We start from the raw sequence: 13,102 nt of genomic DNA, 5'->3' as shown, positions 1-13,102 counted from the left end.
GTATTTTGGGAAACTTAATAAACTTGGATAAACCTTTAAGATCACTTGTTACCATTACTTTGACCTATATGGTCAACTTTTCAAATATGTGAATTTGACAACACATCAATTAAATAAATTTTCTTTTTTCCTATTTGAATGTGAATAAAGATATGTTTTGAATACTTTTCTCAAATGAATCTTGTTAGACAACTTTTCCTTTTGAGCCTTATGAAGTTCACAATTATCATATCTCTATTTGTTTGGAACATTAATCAAGTTTTTAAACAAGTTTGTAAAACTATCAAAATAGTTGATCCAAGGCTTGTTGGTATTATAATCATCTTTTGAAACTTTGAAAATGCGCCATTAAAAGTATTTGACCTTTTCAAAATGCTTCTAAAGGAATCGACATAGAGAACTCTTCCACAACTTCACAATTCATAATATTATTTTGTATATAATTAGAGATTTATATAAGACCATTGATGATATCATGTTGGCCTTGTTTTGAAGTTTAAAATATGCACAATGATATGTATCAATACTTGTAGGAAACTGACTAGAATCAATATGCCCACATTCATCATGCATCAAGAAACATCCACAAAACTACCACATGTACATGATTATTATTGGTGTCATCAAGACAAGAAGAATGAAGGATTTGATTTCACACTTATTAATCACATTTTATGAGATAACTCCTTAAAATATTGACAAAATTCAAGATTCAATTCAACATTACCACTCTGCACTAATCAACTATACTCATGTATTCATAATGAACTTGGTGGCTTGTGAACATGAGAGGCATGTTGACCTACTTTCCAAAAGAATCATGACTAAGTTCATTACTTGAGATCATATAAGGACTAATGATGAAAATATTTTCACAAGGCTCGAATTAGCCAAATAAGGGAATTAATATTAAAGTTCAAATTTAGGTTAGTTGAAAATGGGGCTAACAAGAATGATGGAGAAGCTGTAAAATGTTTTAGACTATTGACATATAAAGGAAACTATCAAAAATAAGAAAGAGTTATCTGATAATTAGATGGCTATCAAAATGAAGTACATAGTTATCAAAATAAGGAAGATAATTATCAATCAAAGGGATACTCATGGAGTAGCTAACAAGAGAAGGTAAAGGAAAACAATTTATGGAAAGTTTGAGATTAATGTTTTGGTGAACCCTAAGGTCAAAGATCATAATTGAAGGATCAAAGCTAGATAATCAACATCAAGAAAAATCCCAATGAATAGATTAAGAAAATAGAAGAAGGAGATGATGAGGGTAATGGGCATTAGTCAAATGAATAGAAGATAAAGAAAAGGACAAGGACAAATATTTGAGACCAAAGATTAAAAGTAGAGCATAAGGGATCTGATAAGCTTTGAAAGGAAAGTGAGTATAGGTCAATTACTATCTTGTAAAGAATCCTAATAGTTTCTACAAGGTATTGTAAGATCCCTTAATTGAGTAGTATCCAACCAGACTAATATGTTCTATATATGAGATTTTTGTAAATCATTTAATGGAGTGAATACCATTTCTGTGGGGTTAAATCTCTTAACAAGGTAGTCCTAACAAGACTAGATACACTTAAAAATGTATCAATCACTCTTAATTGGGTGAGTCACTCAGAAGGTGATGTAGTGTAGCCTTAATCGAAAAACTTCTTTTAGTTGTAGTGAAGAGTTGTGGATACCATCCCCACCATAGTTTTTGCCTCTAACCAAGGGTCTCTATAAGACAAAAAATGGTGAACTTGTGTTATGTTTTACTATTATTACCTTGTTATTTGCAAGTTATGATAAATTGGTAAAATTGAAGGAATAAACACTACCAATTAACAATTAATGTGAATTGAAGTTTCAAGTTTATGATTAAAAGGTTAAATTGATAGAAGTTTGGGTAGAATTGATTCAAACCCTCCTCTCAATACCTAACCTTTTCAATCAATAGTAGGATGTGTTAGATTGATTAGAATAACTAAGAGGGCATAAATTAGTTATCCTCAGGTCCAAATTTACCATTCTACTTTGAACAACTTAATCGAACCCATAAATCCACTTGGTCAATATAGCAAATCATCAGTAATTCAACTTATTCATATCAAAATCTAGCTCTTTGTTTTAGTGTTAATCGAATTGAAGAAACATATAACAGTAAACAACATGATTTACATGAAAATAACATTCACACAAGTATGACAGCAAGATTTTACGTTGAAACCCAACTCGTGAAAAAGCACCGAGTAACATGCTACCACTTTTTCACTCTTCTAAAGTGTGCTTGATTAAGAGCCAACCTTGTTAAAGGTTAGAAAACACACTATTATGTGTGACCCTATTAAAGGATTTAAAACACCCTATTAAAAGTGGGCTTGTTAGAGGTCTCCAAAAATAGCCCATCAAAATATCACCTTGATTAAAGGGTTTACAACATGACTGTTAGGTCAAGCTTGATTAAGCAATCTACAAATGATTTTTTGGTCATTTATGAAGTAATCTACAATGTAGAGTTTCCAACTACCTTTAGGAGGATTTATATGATCAAAATTGATCACAAATCAATAGATTGAAATGGAGTAAAGCTTGATATAAGTTATCTTTGAGGCTTTCCAAATTTATATGGACATCAAATATAATTCAATCATAATATGATTGTAATTATCTACTCTTCAGGCTTTATAAGACCCAATCGGGTGTACCCTCTCTATAATTCCCTTTTGAGTTAGAGTTTTTTTATAGAATATGTAACCAAAGTTCTCTAAAATCCTTCACAGTAGGGTAGAAAGACCTTGGTACAAGAACAAGAACTTCCTACCTCATTACGAAAGCTATTTCATTTCTTATCCTTCTACTTTAAAAGAAATAAAAAGGTACATAGTAATCTCAAACACCCTTCACTTATTTCAACATCATCAGATCAATCCCTTATCCAATCGAGTTGAGATTCACCTACACTGAATTCCTTATATTCCTCTCTGAGAGACAATACCATGTAAAAAAATAACCAACATCATCAATCACCTAATTCCATCAATATGGATAAATTGAATCTATAGTATGAATTTGTTTAACTGAATTTAATCCTTGATGATGAGCCAGATAGATAGAAGACAAAAGGAAAACACTTCACTTATATCTCCTATTTATTCAAATCAATATTACATAATTTCAATTAGCCACACAAATCTTAAAGGCGACAATAGATTCTTGAATTGATCATAAGTAGACAATTAAATTCAAAGAAATGGTTATTATTAAAATTAGATAAGAAAAAACAAATAACTTTCATTGATGTCAAAAGAAGCAAGTACAATGTAGAATTTTTACTCTTTCTAATGATTTTACTTTATAACATATGGTTGTGGTTTCCCTTACCCCCAGAAAAAAGCAATAAGCTTACAATCGTTTACATTCATGACTCTTCAAATTCACCTAATGCTAATTAACTAAAAATAGACAGAATTAATTACAAACATAACAAACAAACAAACAAAAATACATAATTGCAAGAACCCAACAAAATAGAATAGTTTTGTTCTTTGATATTCAATTTGTTTCTTTGGCATTGCCAATCACTGGCCCAAGATACTCTTTCACCCAATCTAGGACCTATGCGAAAGATAGTCATTAGTGATGAAATATATTTGGCATCACAAGAAGATGTTGCTTGCACCTGTTTCCTATGATTGCTTGAGATTCTACTATGCACTTGGAGAATTAATCACCTGCTCCAAGAAGACATTAATTTATCCACCAAGAAAACCCCATCCTCTTTCAGATGGTTTATGAATTGTGGTACCATGTTTTGATACTCTATCTTCCATTCAATTAATTCCCCATTTAAATTTTATTTCCAATTCTGAAGCTATATCATACTCGTGCAATAGGTGAGCATTTTGTAAAAACTCTTTAAAATTTTTTTGCTTCAGTAGCCGAGCTGCTCAACCAGATAGTGAGTCGAGCTGGAGGCAGTGTCAATTTACTTAGCACCTATAGGGACCAAGTTTCTCAGTCACCAAAGAGGGCTCGGTAGAGGAGACTGAGTTGCTCGGTCAATGGAAGCTGAGTTATTCGGCTCAAATAGAAGCCCAATGATGCGGAGAGAAACAACAACATTCTAGAAAATTCATAAATGAGTTAATGGTTTCTCCTCTTCTTACCAAAACTACTAACATGCAAAGTGGAATGTACCAATGGAACAAGATCTAAAACACAAAAGATTTGAGATTCACAAGTATGCTTGCTTGCTTTCTATTAACTGAATCAAACTGATACAAATCTGGAGAATAAACTATAAAATGTAGAACAAAATATCTAAATGCTTAAATCAAACTTACAACAACGTATGTATACAGTAAGCCTAGAACAATCACTGCTCATACAGAACACAACTTCACTTTCACAAAAAAACCTAGAAAGTCATCTACACGTGCTACTGCTGGGTCTAATAGAATTTTCTAACTCTGTTGTTCTACTAAACTTGACTGACTCTTAGAATGTATGTCTAGATCTGATTTATAGAATGAAAGAACATTTACCCCTTTTTGTCTCTTATTGTCTACACAAAATCTCCCTCTCATTTTTGAATTCAAACTGACCTACCTCATTTAATGTCTTTGACTTTTATAGCTACAATGTCTTCTAACAGATAAGTGTACTGGAGGCTCAAAGAACATTTAATATTCTAACACATTCTATGTCCTCATGGCTAAGTACATAAGCTCAATAGGCATCCTAAGTTTATGATCTTCACCCAATGCTTGTCCCCAACCCTAATAATTTACGTAAAAGAACAAACAAAAAAAAGTGGCAGAGAAAGGAGCCCTTCCTTACAGCTAAGTTATCCTATTTTTATCTTCTCTGTTCATGAAGAAAGCAACTTCTTTCAGGCAAAAACTCTTAACCAGATCCTTATACACTAAAGGAAATATCTCTCAATAAATCTTGGAGATATATTGGAAATATCTCTCAATAAATCTTGGAGATATATTGAATATTCAACTCAAAACTTTCATGGATCATATGTCTATTTATAGATAAGAGAGGAGTCATGTCAACCTTTCCTATTGTTCGCGTCTCTGGCCTGTAATTTCTAGCTAGGGAATTTATTAACTCTGTATCAACGAACACATTGGGTAGTATAAATTTTGCCATATCTACCCTCTAAGGGTTAGAGATGAGAATTTTATAATCTTTCTTCGAGTAGGATGACCAAAACAACAATCTACCATGAATTGGTATGTCGGAGTCCCCACAACATTTTTTACTATTTCTAAATAAACCCTTTGTTCCTACATATTGGGATTATGCTAATGTCTATAACAATGTGTATTGTGGAGGGTGAATCAGTACATCTCACACAACTAGGCATGATTGTATTCTGAAATAAAACAAAACAAAAGGAGAAATTTTAGTATCTGGTTTTACGCAATCCCTTCAGTTGTCCCAAAGCTTCTCTCGCATCAACAAGCTGCCCCACTGTGAATGCTCTCTAGTTTGCACTAAGGGTCCAATCACGTTAATACCTTATGTTCTCAAAGGACAGTGCTTACATGCAAAATGAATAACATCAATGATCACCTCCTTATCTGACTTCTACTCAAGTGTCAGTATTCCATACCTCCTCAAAACCTCGGTATGCAAAATATTTCCCTTTTGCCAAATCATAACCTTAGTTTGAGTCTATTCAGGAAATATCGTTGATCACTATTTTGAAACATTTAGTTTGTGTTGATAGTGAAATAGCATTAGTTGTTGTTTTACAATCCCATTGATTGGCTATCAATTTTATAATTTTGAGAAGATTTTTAAGGGTAAAAGAAAAAGACTCAACTGATTATTATCTCATTTTCACAGTCTTGGAATGTTATAAAAAATATAATTTGTATTCATTTTGAAAAAATATTTATGACATGTTAATTGGATTAAAAAAATCCATCTAATATTTATAGGATTTCACAGTGGAGAACAAAAGATTATAGTTAAACATTGAATGGTCTTGAACTTTTTTATATATAACTTCACTAAGACCTCAAAGAAAGTATGAGATAATCATAGCATTGGATGATTGAGAAGATGAGCTATTCTGATAATGTTGTAAATGTATTGATAAAATTTGTTCAAGCATGGAGAAAAATAGTTTGTGTGTACAACTACGGAAATTTCCCACAACAATCAAATCTTTCTTACTGTATTTATACAATGTACAAAAGAAGTGAAAGTTAGAATAATTACACCTCACAAGCTTCCTAAGTATGGATCAAATTTCTATAATATGCATATAAAGCATTGGATAAAATATAGATTTCCATTGGATGAACATACATACATACATACATACATACATACATACATACATATATATATATATATATATATAAACACCCACAAATGAATTATTTTAATTTTTACTAATGATACTTAGATAAAAATATTTTTTAATAAAAATAAATGTTCAAATATTACATCTCATAATACTATATTCATCTTTGAAACTTAATTGAATATGCATTTGAAATAGAATTTTACAACATAATATATTTCCACACTTGACATATTCTACTTCAATATCAAAATTGCTCTCAATATCTATTCTAGAGCCTAGATGGTAAAGGATGTCTTTTAAGAAAATAACCTATATTCAAAATGCTATCAATAATACTAGTAATATATATCTTTTTATGTCATTTTAATTTTCTTAAGGACCACTAACCTCTTTGTCCATATAAAGTTTAGAATGATATTTTTTTTCTTGTATGCTCATGACACAATTTAGAAAATCAATGATTTGTTAAAAAAATCTATAATTTATCAAAATTTGCTAGATTTGTATATGCAAGGTATAATCATAATGTATGAAGAAATCATAGATTGACATTACCTTAAGTGCCTCCTTCATAAGTTGGATACTTTCAGTCACAAATATATCTCCATTATGATCACCATTTGTGAAGAAATATTGCGAGAAGTCATTATGACCTATTTGAATTATATAAACCCCTTCGGAGAATCTTCAAGGTTCAAAATTCTTTCGCTAAAACCCTCTGTGACAAAATTAAATTATTTCCTTAACCTTAAAGTTTAAATAAATAATATTCCAAATAATGAGGAAAAGTGAAAAAAAATTGCCTCCCAATTTGCATTTTGTATGTAACAATAATTATGCACCTATGTATGTTGATTATACAAATAAAAAAAGAATCAAGAACATGTAAAGGAAAAAAATCATGCTAATCAAACATTTTTAAGAAATTAGCAAGACACATCACAATATTACACATTAGAAAGAAGATCAAGAAAATGGTTAAATCATGGATTTAAAATCAATATTTTGTCAACTTTTCTATCTTCTCATTTGGATTGAAATTATAAAATATGTGAATAAATCTCCTTTTTATCATGGATAATTACTTTTCTATATATAAAACCAATATCATGTGTTGGATATTTTCTAGGTTCTCTTGGGCTTTAGAGAATGGTTTTAATGGTTTCGCTATTGTGCTAGAGATTTTTTGGGCTCTCTACTGTGAGAAGATTGATGGTTCATGGTTTCATGGCTTCTTTGTGGTGTTGTCCATTTGTCTTATTGTTTCTATTAAGGTGGGTCACCCCTTTTTTATTAAGGTGAGAAGGGAGACTGCAGTTGGAACTCAAAATAACAACTAGGTTACTGTTGTGTCTAAGAAGGTCATTTTGAGGCTTTCCCTCTCCAAAGGGTTTTTGAGATTTCTTATGTGGGTGGTTGCCAATGTGTTGTCCATTTCCTCTCTTTTAACTATAATGAAAGTATATTTTAGTTTATTTCCTCCATGTGATCAAGTGGTTGCTAGATGTTTTTAAAGGGCTCACTATGGTCCCTCATTTTTGTTCATGGTTAAAGCTTGTAACTTTTGTGGGGCTTGTCCCAAGATAATCATTGAGAATGACCATTTTTGGCGGCTTAGTCTCTTATAGATATTTGTTTTTAACAAAGGTAGATCTAAGTATTCTTTCATCTAGTCTTGTGGCACTTGTTACTATTAATGTGTCATTAATGTGTTGATTAATGGTGTCTAGTGGTGACCCTTTGTGCTTGCTCTCTAACTATTCTACAGGCTAGCACCATCTTGTTGCTTTTTCAACCAAAAACTATCTCATATCAAAATGGATTCTCATCTTTCTACCTAGTGATTCAAATTTGTAATTGAGAAATCTTGTTGTTAATGTCTACGTAATTATCATTTTAAACATGTATAGCATTTTTATGGGACGAATTTTAGAGTTGTTCATAAATTAATATATTATGAATGGTGTTATTCAAATGGTCCTTTTAAAAGGTTTGATTATTTTGATATTGCTATTAGGATTTAACTATTTAGTTTTTGAGTCAAACTCATTGGCTCATGTTTCATGAGTAGTGATTCACACAGATGCATCTCTCATGCCAATAAATGGAACACTTAGCACTCATTTAATTTAGTCTTGTGAGCATCACCTAGATCCAATGAGTGCTAAATGTTCCATTTATTGGCATGAGATATGGATCTATGTGAATCACTACTCATGAAACACAAGTCAATGAGTTCGACTAAAAAACTACACAGTTAAATCCTAATAGCAATATCACAATTTGACTTGTTGTGGAAATTATCTTCTACTTATCAAGTTTGAATATACTTTTGTCTTCTCATTAAAAATAATATTCTATGTTTCAAACCATAGTACTAAAATTTATAAGAGAATAATAAAATTGATAATTTTTATTATTTGTTTCATTCATTTTCTTCTTTTTTAGAATTCTATAATATGAAAATATGACCATGCTTGTGTAATCAAAAAGGAAAATAATAACTATTTTATCTTATAATATTTTACATTAATGTAAGAAATAAATAACAGTCTCAATCCTATACAAAGGTAGCCAAAAAGTGAAATGAATCAAGATCCAATAGACGATAAAATTTCATAAAAGTGATACAAATATTATGAAGGGTGCTCCCTTTAATACCACAACACACAACAAAAATAGAGAAACAAAAAAAAATTGAGAGAATAAAATATGGGCTTATTATTGCAGCACATGTGGGTTAGAAAATTATAATATGAAAACCCACATGGGTGCCTTCTTTACAATAGTCTACAAGACAAAGCTGCAACTATCACCCATAACTGCCCTATACAACCTACGAGCCTTCCTTATATAGGCACTTTTAACCACCCAAGAAGGTTCTAGATGTTAAGGTTGTAGCTTCAATTGGATGATTCAATCCAGGAGATACATTATTGTTATTGGTAAATCATCATCATCATCATCATCATCATCATCATCATCATATATATATATATATAATTAATTAATGATGATTAAACCATAGAGACATTTATCTTCATGAGACATGTCTGCTCCTCTCATGTTTATATGGAATTCAACTCTACATTTAGAACACACCTATAACAATGGCAATGTTAGTACATTTGCACTGATCATGATAATTCAACATAGTATCAAAGCCAATTGCAAATATAACAAAATAAACTGCAAAGGCTTTCTCAATAAGTGGATAAAGGAATTGCATAGTAGATCAAATAGGAATAAGACTCTTCGGTAGGAGAAATACTAGATTTCGGATAAAGAAACAAAGTTTTGTAATGAGAGGCATGGTGGAGATTTATACTAGATTGAACTAAAGAATATAATAAATGATACAACATAAAAGTGGAAGATATATTATAAAGGTATGGATAGATGACATTCTTCTATTTTCTCAAACTGTCACAAAGGATAAAATATATTAAGCACACCATTGATGGGAAAAGGACATAGGGAATTTCTACCACCACTAACATAGCAATAATACACAAAGATCCTTTCAATAATAATACAAGAAAAATAAATTAATAATGTAGTGACATGGAATACTTAGGGGAGCCATAAATTGAAGAATATCAATGAGGAAGAATGCAAATATTTTCAAGTTCGATAGTTGTGGCTAATAATTTTTAAATTGGAGCGGCTATTATGCTTTGGTGTCAGATTTAACCTATCAATCTATGGACCTCAAATATGAACACTATAGAATGAAGATGTACAAGTTTGATATATCAATAAGAATGGTTGATCCTTCATTCAATCACCAAATGCACTGAGTCAGAAAGTAAATACCATAGATCCAAGCCAATCCTAGAAACTCACATGGTAGAAGCATATTCAGTTCTAGTGAAAGAAAACTGAGACCCTTCTTGTAGTGATTGGGCAAGAATGAATGTGAGAGGCATCGTGTCTATGATGCCTACTAGACTATCAATTCTCAACTAAATTCTTGACAAACTCCCTATTGGTTCTCCTGTTAGTTGTACAACATTTTTATTCCTCCTCCCAACATCCAAACAACAATATTATGGTAGAAGCCTTTTATTGGAGATTAGGGATATGAAAAGGAATTTATACATAAGATAATGGGAAAAGGATTGACTAGCACAAGAATTATTATTATAGGAAGAACCAAGAGTGAATGAAAGGAAAGGATAATAAGAAAAATTGAGAGTAGGAGATAGTGTGGAAGATAGAAATTCCATCACATATCTATAGCTACATAGTCAATGAATGGGAATCATTTGAGTTTATATCATTTCTATGGAATGATTCAACGGTGCCATTGTGGAGAAAATAAGAGATGGTCATCGAAAAAGAAGGGCACGAGGTCCAAACCAAGTGATTTTTAATCTCATATTGGTTTCGACATATGAGTGACAACACACTTAAGTCATTTGCTTAGTTCATGCTGAACAAGTAGTGTATGCCGAGCATAAGTTGTCAGATATAAAATGTATGTTGAGTAACTAGTTTAAGTGTTGAGCAGGCAGTAGATGTCAAGTCATTCAGATGTTGAGTGATCAATGGATGCCAAGTTATTTAGAGGTCAAGTTAAAGTATTGAAGATATGGTAGATGTCGAGCATTAGAGACTTCAAGTGTCAAGTAAATAGTTTTGGACATAGTTGTTTGTAATGGCACAAACTTCTATGTAAACTATTTTTGAACTGACTTAAGGATTGTTTTGCAATCCTAGATAATAAGAATGAATCTTAATTGTGAATTTCTATGTAGTGCATGCACCTAATTAGTTAAAGGGATGATTTGAGTGGCTAGATAGATGAATTACAATTGTTAATTCATACCTAACCCTAAGTCACCTAGGTCTTCTTAAAGAGGACAAACCCTAAAAGATGTAAGAGTGGAATACAAGAAGAGAGAAGTTTTGCATGCACAACTAGAGCATTCATGGTGGCTAAGAAGTTGTGAATCGAGATACATTGTAGAAGCACTTAGAGGAGAATAGAGGAAAGGAATTAGAGGATAGAAGTGATACATCTAATCAAAGAGGATCAAATACACATCAAGAAAGAGGTGATCTATTATAGAGCAATAGAGTGCTAACCAAAGGATCATAGTTGCTACATTCTAGTAGGTTAATTAGTTAAATCTCTTAACAAAGTAGTCCTAACAGATTGTTGTAAATCTTTTAATAGGGTGCTCACTTCATTGTAAGTTAAAGTCCTTTAATCAGACACACTTCTAATAGGGTGTTGAAATCCTTTAACAGGGTAAGATCTAACAAGCTTGTAAGCCTTTAACAAGGAAGACATTTCATAGGGTAGATCATAGTTTATGATAAAATATGGTAGCCTTCATTGGATACACTTTATTATTGTAGTAGTGGAGATTTTTGGGTGTCAATGCCCACCCCAATTCTACCTTCTCATTGGAGGGTTTTTGGGTAACCAAATATCGTGTTTCATTAATGTGTTGAATGTTATTTACTTTCATACTATGTATGAATATGTTTAGCTAGCTATTTAAGTTTACATTAAAAATGTGAGATGGATGTGTAGTGAATGAATTTATGATTAAATTTTTGAAGGACTGATTCAACCTCCACCCCCCCTCAAAGTTTACTTTCCCTATTGTATTTCCAACAATTGATATCAGAGCATTGGTTCTCTGGAAAGGAAATCTTTGTAACTTTGAGGAAACACCTTGAAGATGGAAAACTAAAATCTGGGAAAGATTATTGATAATCAAAAGATTGAAATCTAGCTTGCCCTACATCACCTAAATGAAGAAAGCAATGAGTTGAAGTGCTTATTGAAGAGAAGGAAAGAGATAGCTATTGAAGATAATTACACACAATACTAAGAGATTGAGACTACTGAATTGTTTGTAGATGGAAACACAAGTGAATTTGATGCATTAGTTGTAGATCTGATGGAAAAGAATGGAGCCCTAACTGAAGAGGTCAAAAATCTCAAGATAGAACAAGAAGTCCAATTAGTATTGCTATGTAAGGTGACCGAGAAGAAAAAGAAAGTTGAAGAAGACAAAGTCATATTTGAAGATGACAAAAGGATACTGACCAATAGACTAGAAGAGAAGACATCAAAGCTGAATAAGATTTCTCACATGAAACTAGAAACATTTAATCAAATGATGATTTCCAATTATGAATTGAATGGAAAAGATATTGAAATCACAACACTAAAGTTGCAAAATGAACAATAGAGAAATGATCTGAAAAGAGAAAAAGAATTTGTTGAAAGTTTCAACAAACCTAATGAAGCCATCAAGTATTTTGAGCAATTGATGAGATATTCTAGATCTAATAGTGATACTACCAGATTGGGTTACACCAGTACTAAAAAAGGAGAATCATCCAAAAGTGGTGCACAAAGGAGAAAGAATGGTAAGAACTACAAACTTAGTTGTCATAATTATGGAAAGATAGGTCATACAAAAAATGTTTGTAGGAGCAACAATACAAATTAGAACCCTAAGAAGAAATTCATGGATAACTATCACAAGTGCAATAATCAAGGACATCAAGCATGTGAATGCAGGAGAAAGAAATCAAGCACACAAAGATTTGAAGGTTATTGCTACAACTGTAAGAAGTATGGACACAAAGCATATGAGTGCAGATCAAAGCCTAATTGGTTATCAAACAAGCAAGTCAAGGAAAACCATACTAGTAGATCCTATAATTGGGATTACAATGCAAAGTATAGTTGTCACTATTGTCAAGAGTATGGACATGTTGCTGAAAATCGTAGTAGAACACATTTCAGAAGTG

General features: G+C 31.6%; 1 pseudogene; it reads right to left on the bottom strand.

Moving 5' to 3' along the window:
• Positions 1-13,102, bottom strand: part of LOC149575939 (GDSL esterase/lipase LIP-4-like) — a 220,757-nt pseudogene that overhangs the window by 123,674 nt on the left and 83,981 nt on the right.

This window comes from Cupressus sempervirens, chromosome 1 (genome assembly GCF_028749045.1).
Source record: "Cupressus sempervirens isolate cs-2001-9-10 chromosome 1, ASM2874904v1, whole genome shotgun sequence".
NCBI lineage: Eukaryota > Viridiplantae > Streptophyta > Pinopsida > Cupressales > Cupressaceae > Cupressus > Cupressus sempervirens.
The sequence above is the reverse complement of the archived record's forward strand: the minus strand, read 5'-3'. Positions and strand labels throughout refer to the sequence as shown.